This window comes from Triticum dicoccoides, chromosome 6B (genome assembly GCF_002162155.2).
Source record: "Triticum dicoccoides isolate Atlit2015 ecotype Zavitan chromosome 6B, WEW_v2.0, whole genome shotgun sequence".
NCBI classification, from domain to species: domain Eukaryota; kingdom Viridiplantae; phylum Streptophyta; class Magnoliopsida; order Poales; family Poaceae; genus Triticum; species Triticum dicoccoides.
The window spans coordinates 137,005,805-137,026,014 of record NC_041391.1 but is presented as its reverse complement, the minus strand read 5'-3'; the positions used below and the strand labels follow the sequence as shown (position 1 = coordinate 137,026,014).

General features: G+C 42.3%; 1 non-coding gene across 1 annotated transcript; it reads left to right on the top strand.

The window, feature by feature from the left end:
* The first annotated feature begins 345 nt into the window (after positions 1-345).
* On the top strand, positions 346-416 carry TRNAC-GCA. The gene has a single exon. It is a non-coding gene; the product is annotated as a tRNA-Cys (tRNA).
* The last annotated feature ends 19,794 nt before the right edge of the window (positions 417-20,210 follow it).

Genomic DNA, 20,210 nt, shown 5'->3' with positions numbered 1-20,210 from the left:
TCTCGGAAATATTCTGCCATAGTTAGGGCAGTTAAACCAACTCTCATACGAGCTCCCGGTGGTTCATTCATTTGGCCATAGACTAGAGCTACCTTTGATTCCTCAATATTTTTTTCATTAATTACTCCGGATTCCTTCATTTCCATATAAAGATCATTTCCTTCACGAGTCCGTTCCCCTACTCCACCGAAATCCATTTTTTTTTCAAAAAGAAAATAAAAGACTATTTCGAAAAAAGATTGGAAAAAAGTAAGTAGAATTATATTCAAAATAAAAGAAAGGGGCTTTTCGTAAGAAAACGTGGATGAATACTTGCTGTTTTCTAGATTTTTGATCGGATTTTTTGGCGGCATGGCCAAGCGGTAAGGCAGGGGACTGCAAATCCTTTATCCCCAGTTCAAATCTGGGTGCCGCCTGATCAATAAAATACTTAGGTTTTTTTTATAGTGTTGATCGAATTCGATAAATTTTTACTTTGCATAAGTTCGGACAAGAGAGTAACTGGGCCTTATATATATATATATATATATTTGAGTTTTAATGTCCTCTATAGCATTCACTTATTGTTAATTCTTCAAGTTGACTTTTCTGCTAAGTGAATGTGATCGAACCCTTCCCCCTCTATGCTAAACTCAACCTAGTCTATTAACAAATTCTTCATATGCGTTCTATTTGAAACTCGTTCAAATTCTTCATTGTGTCCTTGTCAGCTGAAGAAATTGCGAATGAAACTTTAAAATATTCTTCTCTGAATTTTTGGCTTTTGCCGCTCAAACCGTTACACATCCCATGATAATACTTATCTATTCACCCACGATCTCACACGATCACCACCTCTTAGTACGTGGGTGACACATGTCGCGCGAATGAGAAGGGTCAGGGGCACGTTCGTCCAATTTCCTCGGACGAACGGTTTTTCACCTCAGCTATAAATACCCCCTCCCCTCCTCACTTTGTTTTTACTCCGCTCGACCTCACTCCCTTGCTCGAGCTCTCAAAACCTAGCACTGCCGCTACTTCAATCATCGTCGGTGAGGAAGAGCTTCACTGCCTCGACCTCGTCGCCGTCGTACTCGTGTCGGCCGCGGCCACCGTAGACGTCTTTCGCCTCCAAGTTATGGCGTGGAAGATCTGAGCTGACGAACTTCTCAATCTACACTTCCAGTTTGTCATGTTCTTCATCAAGGGTAATTAAAAGTTACTTTTAGTGCCTTTATTACTACTGATGATTTTCAACAAATCTTCAAAAGGTGTTTATTCTTCAAACTTCCACACTCTAAACACCTTGCACAATCTTCTGCTCTTGACCTGTTTCTCTAAGTGAAGTTTTTTTCATGATTCCTCAATTGTGTGAATCTCACAATTTGCACAACTCTGGAACCTAAGTCAAAGAACACTTAGTGAAATTCTTCAAGACACAACTGGTCAATTTCCTCAAACTTGTTCCATTTTGCAAAAACTTCTGAGAACGCATATGACCTCTCCAAATTCTTCGCACCTATACTCTGTTCACAGGTACACATGTCAGCTGCTGAATCACTAGGTTCTCATCAACTTAATTCATTTGCGGCGTTCCTCGAAGAAAAGATGCACACTTCTTCAGAGAACTCTATTGTTCAAATTCCTCAGCTGAAGAAAATGGCAGATGGAAAAAGACCTCAGAAAGGAGGTAAGAAATTGGAAGTCAACGCAGCATTTGAGATCCCTGAGGACATTTACTCAGGGTACTGCGCGTTTGATGAGGCAACTCACAACAAGAAATCAAGAATGAGCGCAAAGTGCACATATAGAGGATTGAAAGGAGATGGGCACGAGAATGGAGGGAGTACAGATATGTCAGTCCCAAATATATGAATAAATTCGCTCTTCACCCTCCATGCTCAAGACCTCCATTAGCACCTGGCCAAAGATCTGATCCAACAAGCCTTAAACGTGGTGAGGATTATGCTGACGAATGGGCCAGGCAGCAAGCTAAGTTGGCCAAGCAGGCCAAAGAAGCAGTGAAGAAATTCAACGAAGATTCTACTGCTGTCGCTGCCGAGGCCACCACGAGCAAGAAGGCTATGCCCAAGAAGCCTGCTCGAAAACCAACTTTCTCAGCAATGCCCTCACGGCCAAGTTCCTCAGCAATGCCCTCACGGCCAGGATCTTATGTGCCATCAAGGCAAATTCCTCAGATGCCCCAGTTCCTTAGGCTGCACCAGTTCCCCGGGTTTCAAAACCCTCAGCTCCTCCGACAAAATCCTCAGCACCTGTGCATCTCGCCACGTGCCAAAGGACCACGGGCATCTCAATTGCCTTAGGGGCTTCAGCAAGTTCTTCAGTTCCCCATTTGTCTTCAAAGAGCCCAACGCTGTTGAAGACCAAGGCCACTGCAGGACGAGGCACTAGACCTAGTCCTCACAAGAAACAAGTTGCTTTTAAAGTGCTCTCTGATGATGATGAGGCTGATGATGATGAATTGGCTGATATCGTTCAAGATAGACTGCAAAGGGCTGCTAGAGCCAAAGGAAGTGTTGTGCCTCTTCTATTGGATCCGAAGAAGATCCTGGATTTCATTGATCTCTGGCACAAAGATCCAAATACTTCTCTGCCAGAGCTAGACCTCACTCATGGACAAAGTCACATGTTGACGATGTTCATTGCTGAAGAAAAGTGGAAATTTTATCAAGCCAGAGCTGCCAAGAAAGCCTAGTACAAGAAGCAGCGCTATCTGAAGGATAAGGTTCTGAGGTTATCGCCTAAGCAACTCATTGCTATGCAATCTGACATCAAAAAGCTCAGTGATGAATTTGATGCCTATACGGCTGAATGGATGGGAGCCAAGGTCAGATTCGTCAAACTAGCGAAGAAATTCACCTCCAATGTTGCTGATCCTTCGCACATTGAGATTCCCTCGGCTGAAGCTTCTGCCCAGCCGACTGAAGAACATGCCAGCACCGCTGATGACAATCAGGCTGCTGATGAAACTGCTAGCACCAGGGCTGAAGAAATACCAGCCACTGAAGAAACTGCCAGGGCAACCACTAGTGTTGCGCCTGAAGAACAAGCCAGGCCAGCTGAAGCATCTGAAGCTGCGCCTGAAGAAATTGCTCAAGATAGGCCAACTGCATCAGTTGTGCCTGAAGTAATTGCCCCAATTTCCTCTGCTCCGCCTGCACCAACACAAAGCCCAATTCTTCCTTCTGCTCTAGAAGTGAAGAAAAGAAAAGCTGCAGAGAGAGCCGGTCTGAAGAAAAGGAAAGCATCTATTTCCTCAGAATCTTTTGCACCCAAGAAGGCGAAGATTTTGACAAGATCAATTGAGAACCCTATCGATTTTGTTCCTCTCTCAAGCATGCCATCAAAGGAACTCGTTCCTTTTGGTGAAGATTATCATATTCCTGATGAATCTGCTGAAGAAGATCCCTCTGCTGCTTCCACAGAGCAGATGGATGAAGAAATTGAAGTGGATACTATCACTTCAACTCCCCAGGTATCATCACGAACACCTCAGTTCACAGCTGAAGAGGCCATAGTTGAGGAAATGGAAGAGGATGCGGATGTGGACATTGGGAGCACCACACCTATGGTGAATGATGACTTTTGGGATAGTTAGCACCCAAACTCTCCTCTGTTCACACCACTCCAACAAATTCCTCAGTCCCCAGTCTCCACTGAAGTTCAGATGGGCTCTAAAGAAATTCATACCGCCCCTTCCATTCATGAAGAGATTCCAGCCACTAGTTCTGATGATCAAGCTGATGAAGAAATGGAGGCCTAGGTTGCTACTGAAGCAGAGCTGATATTCCTCAGCCTACGGCTCCGGAGATTGAGATTCCTGAGGTCATTCTTCAAATGACTGATACTCCTCAGCCAAAGCCGAAGAATCCCTTCTCCAAGACTCCAAAATTCAAGGTTGATGCCTTCTTCAATGAGCATGTGTTCTTCACTAACTATAATCCATATGACTCTGCTTGTCTGAGAAGGAAGCGTTTCTGGACTGCCAGCCAAGCTAACTTGTATTCCTCAGTGCTCTTCAACAAGGACAAAGTCTTCGACCATGAGCATATTCCTCATGTTGATATGGAATCACTGCCTTGCTTTGCACCAGTCCTCAGTGTTATTCATGATGCTGGATTGCTCAATTTCTGCACTGATATTTGTGATTGGAATGAAGAACCCATTCTTCAATTCTATGTGACATTGCACATCACTGGCAATGTTGAAGATGTGAACTCATGGGTGTTGGACTGGATGACAAAAAATACACACTTTAAGGCACCGACCACTGAATTGCTTCATGCCATGCATGTTAGTCCTTCCCCAGAAGGTGCACGTCTCATCTATAATGAAACTGAGCTGTCTGATCACTTCATGCAAGTGTTGATGACGCCATTGAAGCCTGGTCAAGCCTCAAGGACAAAGTTCCTTGTGAAGGAATTGCAATATGTACCAAGGACAGTATACCGCATTCTGACCAAGACTCTGAGTCCTATCAAAGGCTGCGACTTGAATGATGAAGAAGTTGTTGGCATCATGAAGAATATGCTTTTCAATATTATGCATGGTATTCCAGTGAACTACCATGACTTCTTCATGAGGACTTTGGCGAATGTTGCGATGTCTCCTTTTGAGCTGAAGCCTTACGCACCATGGATTATGAGATTCCTCGGATCAAGGTCTTCACTCAACTACAAAGCTGACACACTCAACCATGGCAGTTACTTGCCCCCTATTGAAGTCCTCAAGCGGACATTTTCCTCAGCTAATGAAAAGGGCAAGGCCACTGCAATAATTGATGAGGGCAATCGACCATTGGATGGACAGTTCTGCAAAGCTGCTTCATATTCCACCAATGATGACTCTACTGCCCATGACTCTGCCGCCAAAGCCTCAAAGCAAAGTCCTCAAGCAACAACTCCAAGGGTGAAGACTGATTGTGAGCTTTTCCTCAGTCTTCATCAGAAGGTGGATCACAATCACAAATGGGTCAATTGTTAGTTTGGTTCAATTCTTCACAACATGATTGCCACATACAATTCAGTGAAGAAGAACCACTATTACCTCAATGAAGTTTTTGATCGCACCTGGGCTGTCCTGACTTATCTCTACGGTGATGAAGATCTCAAGCAGATGGGTTTCAAGTAGGACTTCAGCTGGTCTAAGCCTCCAGTGAAGAAATTCAAGAAAGTTGAAGTTCCTCCTTTGGTGCCCAGCTCATATTCCTCATCATGCGAGACTGATGAAAATGAAGACCTGGACGATGATACGTCTCCAACGTATCTACTTTTCCAAACACTTTTGCCCTTGTTTTGGACTCTAATTTGCATGATTTGAATGAAACTAACCCGGACTGACGCTGTTTTCAGCAGAACTGCCATGATGTTGTTTTATGTATAGAAAAGAAAAGTTCTCGGAATGTCCTGAAAATCCACGGAGGCACTTTTTGGAATTAATAAGAATTTCTGGGCGAAATAAATACATCCGGGGGGCCAGGGCCTGTCCACGAGACAAGGGGCGCCCCCCCCCTAGGGCGCACCCCCCTATCTCGTGGGCCCCTTGGAGCTCCACTGACCTCAACTCCAACTCCGTATATTCCGTTTCGTGGAGAAAAAAATCAGGGAGAAAGTTTCATCGCGTTTTACGACACGGAGCCGCCGCCAAGCCCTAATCTCTCTCGGGAGGGCTGATCTGGAGTCCGTTCGAGGCTCCGAAGAGGGGGATCCATCGCCGTCATCATCATCAACCATCCTCCATCACCAATTTCATGATGCTCACCGCCGTGCGTGAGTAATTCCATTGTAGGCTTGCTGTACGGTGATGGGTTGGATGAGATTTACCATGTAATCAAGTTAGTTTTGTTAGGGTTTGATCCCTAGTATCCACTATGTTCTGAGATTGATGTTGCTATGACTTTGCTCTGCTTAATGCTTGTCACTAGGGCCCGAGTGCCATGATTTCAGATCTGAACCTATTATGTTTTCATGAATATATGTGTGTTCTTGATCCGATCTTGCAAGTCTATAGTCACGTATTATGTGTTATGATCTGACAACCCCGAAGTGACAATAATCGGGATACTTCTCGGTGATGACCGTAGTTTGAGGAGTTCATGTATTCACTATGTGTTAATGCTTTGGTCCGGTTCTCTATTAAAAGGAGGCATTAATATCCCTTAGTTTCCACTAGGACCCCGCTGCCACGGGAGGGTAGGACAAAAGATGTCATGCAAGTTCTTTTCCATAAGCATGTGTGACTATTTACGAAATACATGCCTACATTACATTGATGAACTGGAGCTAGTTCTGGGTCACCCTATGTTATAGCTATTACATGAGAAATCGCATCCAGCATAATTATCCATCACTGATCCATTGCCTACGAGCTTTTCATATATTGTTCTTCGCTTATTTACTTTTCTGTTGCTACTGTTACAACTACTACAAAAACCTAAAAACATTTATCTTTACCTTTGTTACTGTTACCATTACTATCATACTACTTTGCTACTAAATACTTTGCTGTAGATACTAAGTTATCCAGGTGTGGTTGAATTGACAACTCAACTGCTAATACTCAAGAATATTCTTTGGCTCCCCTTGTGTCGAATCAATAAATTTGGGTTGTACTTCACCCTCGAAAGTTGTTGCGATCCCCTACACTTGTGGGTTATCAAGACTAATTTCTGGCGCCGTTGCCGGGGAGCATAGCTCTATTCTCTGAGTCAGTTGGGATTTATATCTATTGATCACTATGAAGAACTTGAAAGACGCTAAAACCAAGATCTATCCCTCAACTACGAGGGGAGGTAAGGAACTGCCATCTAGCTCTGCACTAGATTCTCCTTCTGTTATGAGTAAGTTTGCGACGCCTAAACCTGCTACTGCTATGAATTCTGATATGTCGCATGTTATTGATGATGCCACTTCTGCTATGCATGATGAAACTACTTCTGTGCGTGATACTACTTTGCCATTAGGTGAATTTCTTGATGAACAACTTGCTAGAGTTAGGGGGAATGAAAATATTGAAGATGCTATTATTGATGATAGTAATGATGAATGTTCTCCCAATGATTATGTATTGCCAGTTGTTCCTAAGGGTTATGTTATGAATGAAGAAGCTGCTAGGGAAATTTTTGCTTGCAATGATAGATCTGATCTTAAGAAATTATTAGCTAAATGGAAGCAGCAGTCCGTTAATGCTAGAATGAAACCTGACCCTACTTTTGCTACTTCACCTATCTATGTTACTGATAAGGATTATGAATTCTCTGTTGATCCTGAGATTATTACTCTTGTTGAATCTGTTCCCTTTTATGGCCTTGAATCTGAAACTGTTGTGGCACATCTTACCAAGTTGAATGATATAGCTACCCTGTTTACTAATGATGAGAAGTCTCGCTATTTTTATATCCTTACGATATTTCCGTTCTCATTAAAGGGTGATGCTAAGACTTGGTATAATTCTCTTGCTCCTGGTTGTGTGCGTAGTCCCCAGGATATGCTTTATTACTTCTCTGCTAAATATTTCCCTGCTCATAAGAAACAAGCTGCCTTGCGGGAAATTTATAATTTTGTGCAAACCAAAGAAGAGAGTCTCCCACAAGCTTGGGGGAGGCTTCTCCGGTTACATAATGCTTTGCCTGATCATCCTCTTAAGAAAAATGAAATACTTGATATATTTTATAATGGACTAACCGATGCTTCCAAGGACTACTTGGATAGTTGTGATGGTTGTGTTTTCAGGGAAAGAATAGTCGACGAAGCTGAAATATTATTGAATAATATGTTAACTAATGAAAATAATTAGACTCTTCCTGAGCCAAATCCTGAAGCAATTCCTGAACCAATTGAGCCAACTCCTGAGCCTATTCCTAAACCCACTCCGAAGAAGAGAGGTGTTTTATTTCTCAGTCCCGAAGATATGCAAGAGGCAAAGAAATCAATGAAAGAAAAAGGTATTAAAGCTGAAGATGTCAAGAATTTACCTCCTATTGAAGAAATACATGGTCTTAATATACCACCTGTTGAAGAACCACATTGTCTTGATAATCTGACACAGGTAGTAAAGGTAAATTCTCTCTATAGATATGATAAAGTTGAAATCCCCTCTACTAAATTTCATAGCCCATGCTTAGATGAATTTGATGACTTTATGGCTAGACAACAAAGTTTCAATGCTTATGTTGGTAGAGAGTTAAAGAATAATGCTTTCGAGATAGGACGTGTAAGTGATAATCTGGCTAGAGTTAAAGATGAACTTCACCTCGTTAGCAAATATGCTTCTATGGTTGCTACTCAAGCTGAGCAAGTGCTTAAAGCCCAAAATGATTTGCTTGAGGAATTAAATAATAAAAATGACTTTGCTGTTAGAGTGGCTACTAGAACAGGTAGAATGACTCAGGAACCTCTGTATCCTGAAGGCCGCCCTAAGAGAATCGAGCAAGATTCCCAGAGAAATCATTTAGAGGCACCTAGTTCTTCTAAAAAGAAGAAAAAGAAAAACGATAGGACTTTGCATGCTTCTAGTGAACCTACTGTAGACACACCTGATAATCCCAATGATATTTCTATTTCTGAAGCTGAAACTCAATCAGGTGATGAACATGAACCTAGTGATAATGTTAATGATAATGTTCATGTTGATGCTCAACCTAGCAAAAACAATGATGTAGAGATTGAACCTGTTGTTGATCTTGATAACCCACAATCAAAGAATCAACGTTATGATAAGAGAGATTTTGTTGCTAGGAAGCACGGTAAAGAAAGAGAACCATGGGTTCAGAAACCCATGCCCTTTCCTCCTAAACCATCCAAGTCAAAGGATGATGAGGATTTTGAGCGCTTTGCTGCAATGATTAGACCTATTTTCTTACGTATGCGCTTAACTGATATACTGAAAGTAAATCCTTATGCTAAGTATATGAAGGATATCATCGCAAACAAAAGAAAGATACCGGAAGCTGAAATTTCTACCATGCTTGCGAATTACACTTTTAAGGCTGGAATACCAAAGAAACTTAGAGATCCGGGGGTACCAACTATACCTTGCTCCATGATACGTCTCCAACGTATCTATAATTTTTGATTGTTCCATGCTATTATATTACCCCTTTTGGATGTTTATGGGCTTTATTTTACATATTTATATCATTTTTGGGACTAACCTACAAACCGGAGGCCCAGTCCATATTGCTGTTTTTTGCCTATTTCAGTATTTCGAAGAAAAGGAATATCAAACGGAGTCCAAACGGAATGAAACCTTCGGGAGCGTTATTTTTGGAACGAATCTGGTCCGGAGAGTCTGGAGTGCAAGTCAAGAAAGCTCCGAGGGCCCCACGAGATAGGAGGGCGCGCCCCCTGTCTCGTGGGCCCCTCGGGCGGCCACCGACGTACTTCTTCCTCCTATATATACCTACAGACCCCGAAAACATCCAGGAGCACCACAAAACACAAGTTGCACCACCGTAAGCTTCTGTATCCGCGAGATCTCGCCGGCACTCTGCCGGAGGGGGAATCGACCATGGAGGGCTTCTACATCAACACCATGGCCCCTCCGATGAGTTGTGAGTAGTTTACCATAGACCTATGGGTCCATAGTTATTAGCTAGATGGCTTCTTCTCTCTTTTTGGATCTCAATACAATGTTCTCCCCTCTCTTGTGGAGATCTATTCGATGTAATCTCTTTTTGCGGTGTGTTTGTCGAGATCCGATGAATTGTGGGTTTATGATCAAGTTCATCCATGAGAAATATTTGAATCTCCTCTGAATTCTTTTATGTATGATTGAGTTATCTTTGCAAGTATCTTCGAATTATCAGTTTGGTTTGGCCTACTAGATTGATCTTTCTTTCCATGGGAGAAGTGCTTTGCTTTGGGTTCAATCTTGCGGTGTCCTTACCCAGTGACAGAAAGGGTTGCAAGGCATGTATTGTATTGTTGCCATCGAGGATAAAAAGATGGGGTTTATATCATATTGCATGATTTTATCCCTCTACATCATGTCATCTTTCTTAAGGCGTTGCTCTGTTCTTATGAACTTAATACTCTAGATGCAGGCAGGAATCGGTCGATGTGTGGAGTAATAGTAGTAGATGCAGGCAGGAGTCGGTCTACTTGTTATGGACGTGATGCCTATATACATGATCATGCCTAGATAATCTCATAACTATGCGCTTTTCTATCAATTGCTCGACAGTAATTTGTTCACCCACCATAATACTTATGCTATCTCGAGAGAAGCCTCTAGTGAAACCTATGGCCCCGGGTCTATCTCTTATCATATTTTCTTTCAATCTATCTTTATTTGCATCTTTAATTTTTGCATCTATATTACAAAATACCAAAAATATATTATTATCTCTCTATCAGATCTCACTTTCGCAAGAGGCCGTGAAGGGATTGACAACCCCTTTATCGCGTTGGTTGCGAGTTCTCAGTTTGTTTGTGTAGGTGCGTGGGACTTTTGATGAGCCTCCTACTGGATCGATACCTTGGTTCTCAAAACTGAGGGAAATACTTACGCTACACTTGCTGCATCACCCTCTCCTCTTCGGGGAAAACCAACGCAAGCTCAAGACATAGCACTCCATTAAAAGAAATTATGTTAGAACTGCTTTATGTGATCTTGGAGCCGGTGTTAGTGTTATGCCTCTCTCTTTATATCGTAGACTTGAATTGAATAAGTTGACACCTACTAAAATATCTTTGCAAATGGCTGATAAATCAACTGCTATACCTGTCGGTATTTGTGAGGATGTGCCTGTTGTGGTTGCAAATGTCACTATCTTAACGGACTTTGTTATTCTTGATATTCCCGAGGACGATAGTATGTCTATCATCCTTGGTAGTCCTTTTCTTAATACTGCAGGGGCTGTTATTGATTGCAACAAAGGCAATGTCACTTTTCATGTTAATGGTAATGAGCATAAGGTACACTTTCTGAGGAAACAATCTCAAGTTCATAGCATCAATTCTATTGAAAAAGTTCCAACCATTATTTTTGGAGGTTTTGAATTTCCTCTCCCTACTGTCAAGAAAAGGTATGATATTCTTATTGTTGGGATTTTTCATATCCCCGTTGAGGTAACTTAGTGTTATTCGAAATTTCACCGGTTCCGTGCTATTCGGAATAAGTTTGTTAACAAGACTTGATCAACCTTGTTAGTGGATTCATTTTGACGATCACGAGATGGATGAAACTAGAAGGCACAACCTTCTGTACCCTCTCTCTACTTTCTGTTATTTAGATTAAATAAAGCAAAATTAGTATTATCTGTCTGTTTTCTGAATTATCTGTGCATTAAAAAATAGTCCGAAAATAAAAGTGCTCCAAATGCCCTGCAAATTTAGTATGATTTTTTCTAGAATATTTGAGGATTTTAGGCACTGAAATCACTGCAGGAGGGGCAAGCACCAGGCCACGAGAGTGGAGGGCGCGCCCCCCCTATAGGGCGCGCCCCCTGTCTCGTGGGCCCCTAGTGGCCCCCCTCCACTTATGCCAGCACCCACACACTTCATCTTCTACCCAAAAAATCCCCATCCAGTTCAAGCACGAGTTCTAGCTCGTTTTGCTGCGATTTTTGATCTCCTTGCTCAAAGCTCCATTCACAAAACTGCTTTGGGAGATTGTTGCTTGGTATGTGACTCCTCCATTGGTCCAATTAGTTTTTGTTCTAGTGCTTTATTCATTGCAAATTTTTGCTGCATAGGTGACCATGTTCTTGAGCTTGCATGTTAAATTTTTGAGGTCTCAAGCAATTCCAATGCATGATATAGGCTCTAAGCGCTTGTAGGAGTAGTTGCTATCAATCTTGTTTAGTTTTATGCACTTTTATCTTGAAGTTACTAAAAATTTTAGAAATTTTCAGAAAATGTTAAGGAAGTTTTTGAGGGGCTCTTCTAGCCAAGGCTCTCAGGAAAAACAAGCCAAAGAGAAGGAAAAGGCCAAGTATAATCTTCCTCGCTTAGCGGAAGTCCGGTCGTGTGAATGGCCATGCGAGGATTTCTTGAAAGATGCTGGAATTCATGAAGATTTTTACTCATTGATCGAGACTGCAGGCCTCACCGATTTCATCAACGACCGGATCGATCAATATCTCTTACTCACAAATACTTTCATGCAAAACTTTTATTATTATCCTAAGAAGTCACCGCCTGCAGTATCATTTCATTTATATGATGAATCCAGAGAAATGTCTTTAAGTAATTTTTGCGCGGTGTGTAGGATACCTTATGAGGGAGAATTAGAGGAACCCCATTGTGAAGATGTGGGTGGATTTGTTAATACTATCGCTGTAGAGGAGCCAAAGAAGGGCTCTGAGGCAAAAGTCTCTAGCATACACTTTCCTGTTTTATGCTACTTTGCCATATTTGCTAGTAGATGCTTGATTGGTCGTGTAAATAGTGGAAACCTGAGCGTTCCTGATATTATCATTCTTCAACATGCCTTGCTTGGAGACAATACTTTTAGTATGGGTGCCGTTGTTGCTAAACGGCTAGCCCTGAATCGTACAAAAGGCCCCATATTTGGAGGTATCTATGCTGCACATCTTGCTAGACATTTTCAGATACCCATTAGGCACCTTGAGAAGGGGGAGATAAAATTGCCTCCTCATATTTTAGATTACAAGAGCATGGTAGCACACAAGTTTATTGTTGACAACGAAGATAGAATGCTCTTGTATAAACTTAGATTCAATAAGAAACACGTTGAGATTATTATTTTGCATGCGCCTCTGTTGTTTGATTTGCTTGCAGAAAATTTTCTTGTCACACGGAAGCAGTGAACAATCATCGAGCCCAAGCTTTTACTCCGGAACCTGAGCTGGACCCTTATCGTGCTTCATCTGTCTAGTGGGATCCGGAGATTACACCTCTCATTACACCGAAGAGAGTAGCGGCGGTCCTTGGTACTAGACCAACTTAGGCCAAAAGCCTAAGCTTGTGGGAGTACGTATTTCTCACCGACTTTACATTCATGTTCACACACTAGTTGTCGGTGTTCATACTCTTTCATTGTATTATCCATGCTAGTTTAAATTTCTTTTCTAGTTTTCTTCTTGTGTGTTTGATAAACTTTGAGAAAAAACCAAAAAAATTAGTTAGTTTAATTTCCATGCTTGTAGTAGAAATTAAAATGAAAACACAAAAATATTTCTAGTTCATCTTCTTACTTGTTGGGAGCTTTTCCGTGTAAATAGTTTTATTTTCTTTTCTTTCCTTTGGGGTCGACAAGACCATATTGAAAATGCTTAGTGGCTCTCATATGCATGATTGTTTATTTAACTTAGAGCCCATATTACTTGTCTTCTCTTTTAAGTTGAATGCTTGCAGATTTCAGCTTAGTCCAATGCACGTGCACTCTTATTATTATACAAATCGTTCGGTCGTGCAAGTGAAAGGCAATAATGACAATATATGATGGACTTATTGAGATGAGAAAAGCTGGTATGAACTCGACCTCTCTTGTTTTTGTAAATATGATGAGTTCATCATTCTTGATTCAGCTTTTATGAAGTAGACATATTTACAATGACATTTAGAGATTATAGTTGCTTGTGCCATGCTTGATTAGCTATGAGTTGTAATGGTTTACCTTGTGTGCCAACATGCTATTAGAATGATTATGATGTGATATGATGGGATGGTATCCTCCTTTAAATGAATTGAGTGACTCGACTTGGCACATGTTCACGCATGTAGTTGAAACAAATCAACATAGCCTTCACGATATTTATGTTCATGGTGGATTATATCCTACTCATGCTTGTATTCGGTGTGAATTAATTTTAATGCATGTTTATGACTGTTGTTGCTCTCTCAGTTGGTCGCTTCCCAGTCTTTTGCTAGCCTTCACCTGTACTAAGCGGGAATACTGCTTGTGCATCCAAACTCCTTAAACCCCAAAGTTGTTCCATATGAGTCCACTATACCTTCCTATATGCGGTATCTACATGTCGTTCCAAGTAAATTTGTATGTGCCAAACTCCAAACCTTCAAATGAAATTCTGTTTTGTATGCTCGAGCAGCTCATGTTACAACTAGGGCTGCCTATATCTTCCATGCTAGCTGGGTTATTCTCACGAGGAGTGGACTCCGCTCCTCATTCACGAGAAAGGGCCAGTAACCGGGATGCCCAGTCCCATGATCCAAAAAGATCAAAGCAAATCAAAATAATTGAACAAAACTCCCCCATGGCTGTTGTTAGTTGGAGGCACTCGTTGTTTCAAGCAAGCCATGGATTGATGCTTGTTGGTGGTTGGGGGAGTATAAACCTTTACCATTCTGTTTGGGAACTGCCTATAATGCATGTTGTATGGAAGATACAACCATTTCATAGATGTTGCGTTAACAACGAAAGTATGCCGCTCAAAATGTTATTCAATCTCTATTTTAAAATCGAGCTCTGGCACCTCTACAAATCCCTGCTTCCCTCTGCGAAGGGCCTATCTATTTACTTTTATGTTGAGTCATCACCCTTCTTATTAAAAGCACCCACTGGAGAGCACACTGTCATTTGCATTCATTATTGTTGGTTTATATTGGGTATGACTTGAGTGGATCTCTTTTACCATGAATTACAATGTTTAGTCAGTCCTTGATCTTTAAAGGTGCTCTGCATTTATGTTTTGCGGTCTCAGAAAGGGCTAGCGAGATACCATTTTGTTATATCATGTTATAATTATTTTGAGAAAGTGTTGTCATCCGAGTTTTATTACTATGGCTCGCTAGCTGATTATGCTATTGATATGACTAATTGTGAGACCTAAGTGTTATTGTGAGTATGATTAGTTCATAATATTTGCTGAAACTTGAATGCTAGCTTTTCATGTTTACAACAACAAGAGCAAACAGAATTTGTAAAAAAAAATTCTTTATCACTTTCAGTTTATCAACTGAATTGCTTAAGGACAAGCAAAGGTTTAAGCTTGGGGGAGTTGATACGTCTCCAACGTATCTACTTTTCCAAACACTTTTGCCCTTGTTTTGGACTCTAATTTGCATGATTTGAATGAAACTAACCCGGACTGACGTTGTTTTCAGCAGAACTGCCATGATGTTGTTTTATGTGTAGAAAAGAAAAGTTCTTGGAATGTCCTGAAAATCCACGGAGGCACTTTTTGGAATTAATAAAAATTTCTGGGCGAAAGAAATACACCAGGGAGCCCAGGGCCTGTCCACGAGGCAGGGGGGCGCCCCCCCCCTAGGGCGCACCCCCCTATCTCGTGGGCCCCCTGGAGCTCCACTGACCTCAACTCCAACCCCATATATCCCGTTTCGCGGAGAAAAAAATCAGGGAGAAAGTTTCATCGCGTTTTACGACACGGAGCCGCCGCCAAGCCCTAATCTCTCTTGGGAGGGCTGATCTGGAGTCCGTTCGGGGCTCCGGAGAGGGGGATTCGTCGCCGTCATCATCATCAACCATCCTCCATCACCAATTTCATGATGCTCACCGCCGTGCGTGAGTAATTCCATCATAGGCTTGCTGGACGGTGATGGGTTGGATGAGATTTACCATGTAATCAAGTTAGTTTTGTTAGGGTTTGATCCCTAGTATCCACTATGTTCTGAGATTGATGTTGCTATGACTTTGCTATGCTTAATGCTTGTCACTAGGGCCCGAGTGCCATGATTTTAGATCTGAACCTATTATGTTTTCATGAATATATGTGTGTTCTTGATCCTATCTTGCAAGTCTATAGTCACCTATTATGTGTTATGATCCGACAACCCCGAAGTGACAATAATCGGGATACTTCTCGGTGATGACCGTAGTTTGAGGAGTTCATGTATTCACTATGTGTTAATGCTTTGGTTCGGTTCTCTATTAAAAGGAGGCCTTAATATCCCTTAGTTTCCACTAGGACCCCGCTGCCACGGGAGGGTAGGACAAAAGATGTCATGCAAGTTCTTTTCCATAAGCACGTATGACTATTTACGAAATACATGCCTACATTACATTGATGAACTTGAGCTAGTTCTGTGTCACCCTATGTTATAGCTATTACATGAGGAAGCGCATCCGGCATAATTATCCATCACTGATCCATTGCCTACGAGCTTTTCATATATTGTTCTTCGCTTATTTACTTTTCCGTTGCTACTATTACAACTACTACAAAAACCCAAAAACATTTATCTTTACCTTTGTTAATGTTACCATTACTATCATACTACTTTGCTACTAAATACTTTGATGCAGATACTAAGTTATCCAGGTGTGGTTGAATTGACAACTCAACTGCTAATACTCAAGAATATTCTTTGGCTCCCCTTGTGTCGAATCAATAAATTTGGGTTGTACTTCACCGTCGAAAGCTGTTGTGATCCCCTTTACTTCAAAAATCACAAGCTTCATCTCGTTAATACGTTTTTCTAGAATCACACTACATCTCGCTAATAAATGAGGAGAAATTCAGAGGAAGAGGCAGACTCGGCTAGCTAGTGATATGCACCACCCACCGTCTAAATTGGCTACAGCTAAATCAAACTATTGCTTGCTAGTGAATGTAGATAAATTCAGAGGAAGAAACAGACTCGCTAGCTAGGGATCCAAAGCAAGAAGAAGCAGAAGACGCCTGGAAATTGCGGCCATGGGCAGACGATTCAAGCTCTTGTGGGAGGACGGTATTCTTGGAACCGAAAGCAGCATAGTGGTGTAGGGAAGGGAGCATGGCGCCTCTCTTTCCCATGGATCGTGCTCTATCTGGATGTCACCCATGGCGCACCATGATGTGGGGCAAGCGGCAGGAGACACGGGAGGAGAGAACGGCGGGCGGCGACGGTGTGGGAGGACCCGGGGGGAGGGGGGAACGACGCGGCCGTGATAGGATCGGCGAACGTGTTGTGGCGTCGGATGGGATCATGGGAGGATGAGGAGGGGGCGAGAGGTCATGCTGCGGCGTGCGTGCGTGTCGCGTGCGTGCGTTGTTGGCAGTTTTTTCTTTTCTTTTTCGAACGTCAGCGGGTCAGATCGATGGATTATTAGTTGCTTATTAACCCAATGGCATGGTGGGTAATTAAAGCATAAAACACGTTTAGTAGGCTGGAGGGATGTAGACTATCAGATTGCAGGTTTCAATGGATAGGATGACTTGGTTCTCCGCCCTCTCGTGCTTTCATAGGGGTAGTAGATATAGTTCTACCATATTGACTCTATCGGTAAAAAACCACAAGCCATGAAACAGATGGTTGCTAGTTTTGCCTACTAGTTACACCATTTAAGAATTGACTGTGCTACCAATTGCAAAATCTTTTGGTTTGGACATTGCCAACCACAAAATATGTAAACTTGGATTTGGGTAACATGCTATATACTACCTCCGTCCGGGTTTGGTCCCCATTGTATTTCGTGCCAAAATTTGACCATAGATTAAACTAACAAAATGTTCATGTAAACATTATATTTTTGAAAACTATGTTCAAATATGAATCCAATGAGATAATTTTTCTTGACATGCATTAACATTTTGTCAATTAAATCTTTAGTTAAAATTTGGCACAAACTATAAAGGGGACCTAGAAACCAGGATGGAGGTAGTATATAGCAGAGTGACCTCGGGAGGGGATTTAGTGCTCCCACGAGAACAAATCGTCCACATAGAGCGTGTTTGGTTGCACCCTGGGTGAAGGAAATATGCCCTAGAGGCAATAATAAAATTATTATTTATTTCCTTATTTCATGATAAATGTTTATTATTCATGCTAGAATTGTATTAACCGGAATCATAATACATGTGTGAATACATAGACAAACAGATTGTCACTAGTATGCCTCTACTTGACTAGCTCGTTGATCAAAGATGGCTATGTTTCCTAGCCATAGACATGAGTTGTCATTTGATTAACGGATCACATCATTAGGAGAATGATGTGATTGACATGGGCCCATTCTGTTAGCTTAGCACACGATCGTTTAGTATGTTGCTATTGCTTTCTTCATGACTTATACATGTTCCTATGACTATGAGATTATGAAACTCCCGTTTACCGGAGGAACACTTTGTGTGCTACCAAACGTCAAAACGTAACTGGGTGATTGTAAAGGTGCTCTACAGGTGTCTCCGAAGGTACATGTTGGGTTGGCGTATTTCGAGATTAGGATTTGTCACTCCGATTGTCGGAGAGGTATCTCTGGGCCCACTCGGTAATGCACATCACTATAAGCCTTGCAAGCATTGAAACTAATAAGTTAGTTGCGGGATGATGTATTACGTAATGAGTAAAGAGACTTGCCGGTAACGAGATTGAACTAGGTATTGAGATACCAACGATCGAATCTCGGGCAAATAACATACCGGTGACAAAGGGAACAACGTATGTTGTTATGCGGTCTGACCGATAAAGATCTTTGTAGAATATGTAGGAGCCAATATGGGCATCCAGGTCCCGCTATTGGTTATTGACAAGAGAGGTGTCTCGGTCATTCCTACATAGTTCTCGAACCCGTAGGGTCTGCACGCTTAACGTTTCGTTGACGATATAGTATTATATGAGTTATGTATGTTGGTAACCGAATGTTGTTCGGAGTCCCGGATGAGATCATGGACATGACGAGGAACTCTGGAATGGTTCGGAGATAAAGTTTGATATATGGGATAATAGTGTTTGATCTCCGGAAGGGTTCCGGAATTCACCGGAAGGGGTTCCAGATGTTTCCCGAAATGTTTGGGTACGAGAACACGTTATTTAGGCCAAAGGGGAAAGCCCACAAGGTTTTTGGAAAGCACAAAAGGAAGTTTTGCGGAGTCCAGGGGCCAGACGCCAGGGTCCCTGTCGTCTAGGTCCAGACGCCGGGAACCCTAGCGTCTGGCCCTGGAGTCCGAGAAGGACTCTTGCCTTTCGGGTGAAACCGACTTTGTGGAGGCTTTTACTCCAAGTTTCGACCCCAAGGCTCAACATATAAATAGAGGGGCAGGGCTAGCACCAAAGACACATCAAGAAACACCAAGCCGTGTGCCGGCAACCCCGTCCCCTCTAGTTTATCCTCCGTCATAGTTTCCGTACTGCTTAGGCGAAGCCCTGCGGAGATTGTTCTTCACCAACACCGTCACCATGCCGTCGTGCTGCTGGAGCTCATCTACTACTTCGCCCGTCTTGCTGGATCAAGAAGGCGAGGACGTCATCGAGCTGAACGTGTGCAGAACTCGGAGGTGCCGTGCATTCGGTACTTGGATCGGTCGGATCGTGAAGACGTACGACTACATCAACTGCGTTGATAAATGCTTCCGCTTAGCAATCTTCAAGGGTATGAAGATACACTCCCCCTCTCGTTGCTATGCATCACCATGATCTTGCGTGTGCGTAGGAATTTTTTTGAAATTACTACGTTCCCCAACAGTGGCATCAGAGCCAGGTTTTATGCGTAGATGTTATATGCACGAGTAGAACACAAGTGAGTTGTGGGCGATACAAGTCATACTGCTTACCAGCATGTCATACTTTGGTTCAGCGGTATTGTTGGATGAAGCGGCCCGGACCGACATTACGCATACGCTTATGCGAGACTGGTTCTACCAACGTGCTTTGCACACAGGTGGCTGGCGGGTGTCTGTTTCTCCAACTTTAGTTGAACCAAGTGTGGCTATGCCCGGTCCTTGCGAAGGTTAAAACATCACTAACTTGACGAACTATCGTTGTGGTTTTGATGCGTAGGTAAGAACGGTTCTTGCTCAGCCCGTAGCAGCCACGTAAAATTTGCAACAACAAAGTAGAGGCGTCTAACTTGTTTTTGCAGGGCATGTTGTGATGTGATATGGTCAAGACTTGATGCTATATTTTATTGTATGAGATGATCATGTTTTGTAACCGAGTTATCGGCAACTGGCAGGAGCCATATGGTTGTCGCTTTATTGTATGAAATGCAAACGCACTGTAATTGCTTTACTTTATCACTAAGCGGTAGCGATAGTCGTAGAAGCAATAGATGGCGTAACGACAACGATGCTACGATGGAGATCAAGGTGTCGCGCCGGTGACGATGGTGATCACGACGATGCTTCGGAGATGGAGATCACAAGCACAAGATGATGATGGCCATATCATATCACTTATATTGATTGCATGTGATGTTTGTCCTTTATGCATCTTATCTTGCTTTGATTGACGGTAGCATTTTAAGATGATCTCTCACTAAATTATCAAGAAGTGTTCTCCCTGAGTATGCACCGTTGCGAAAGTTCTTCGTGCTGAGACACCACGTGATGATCGGGTGTGATAGGCTCT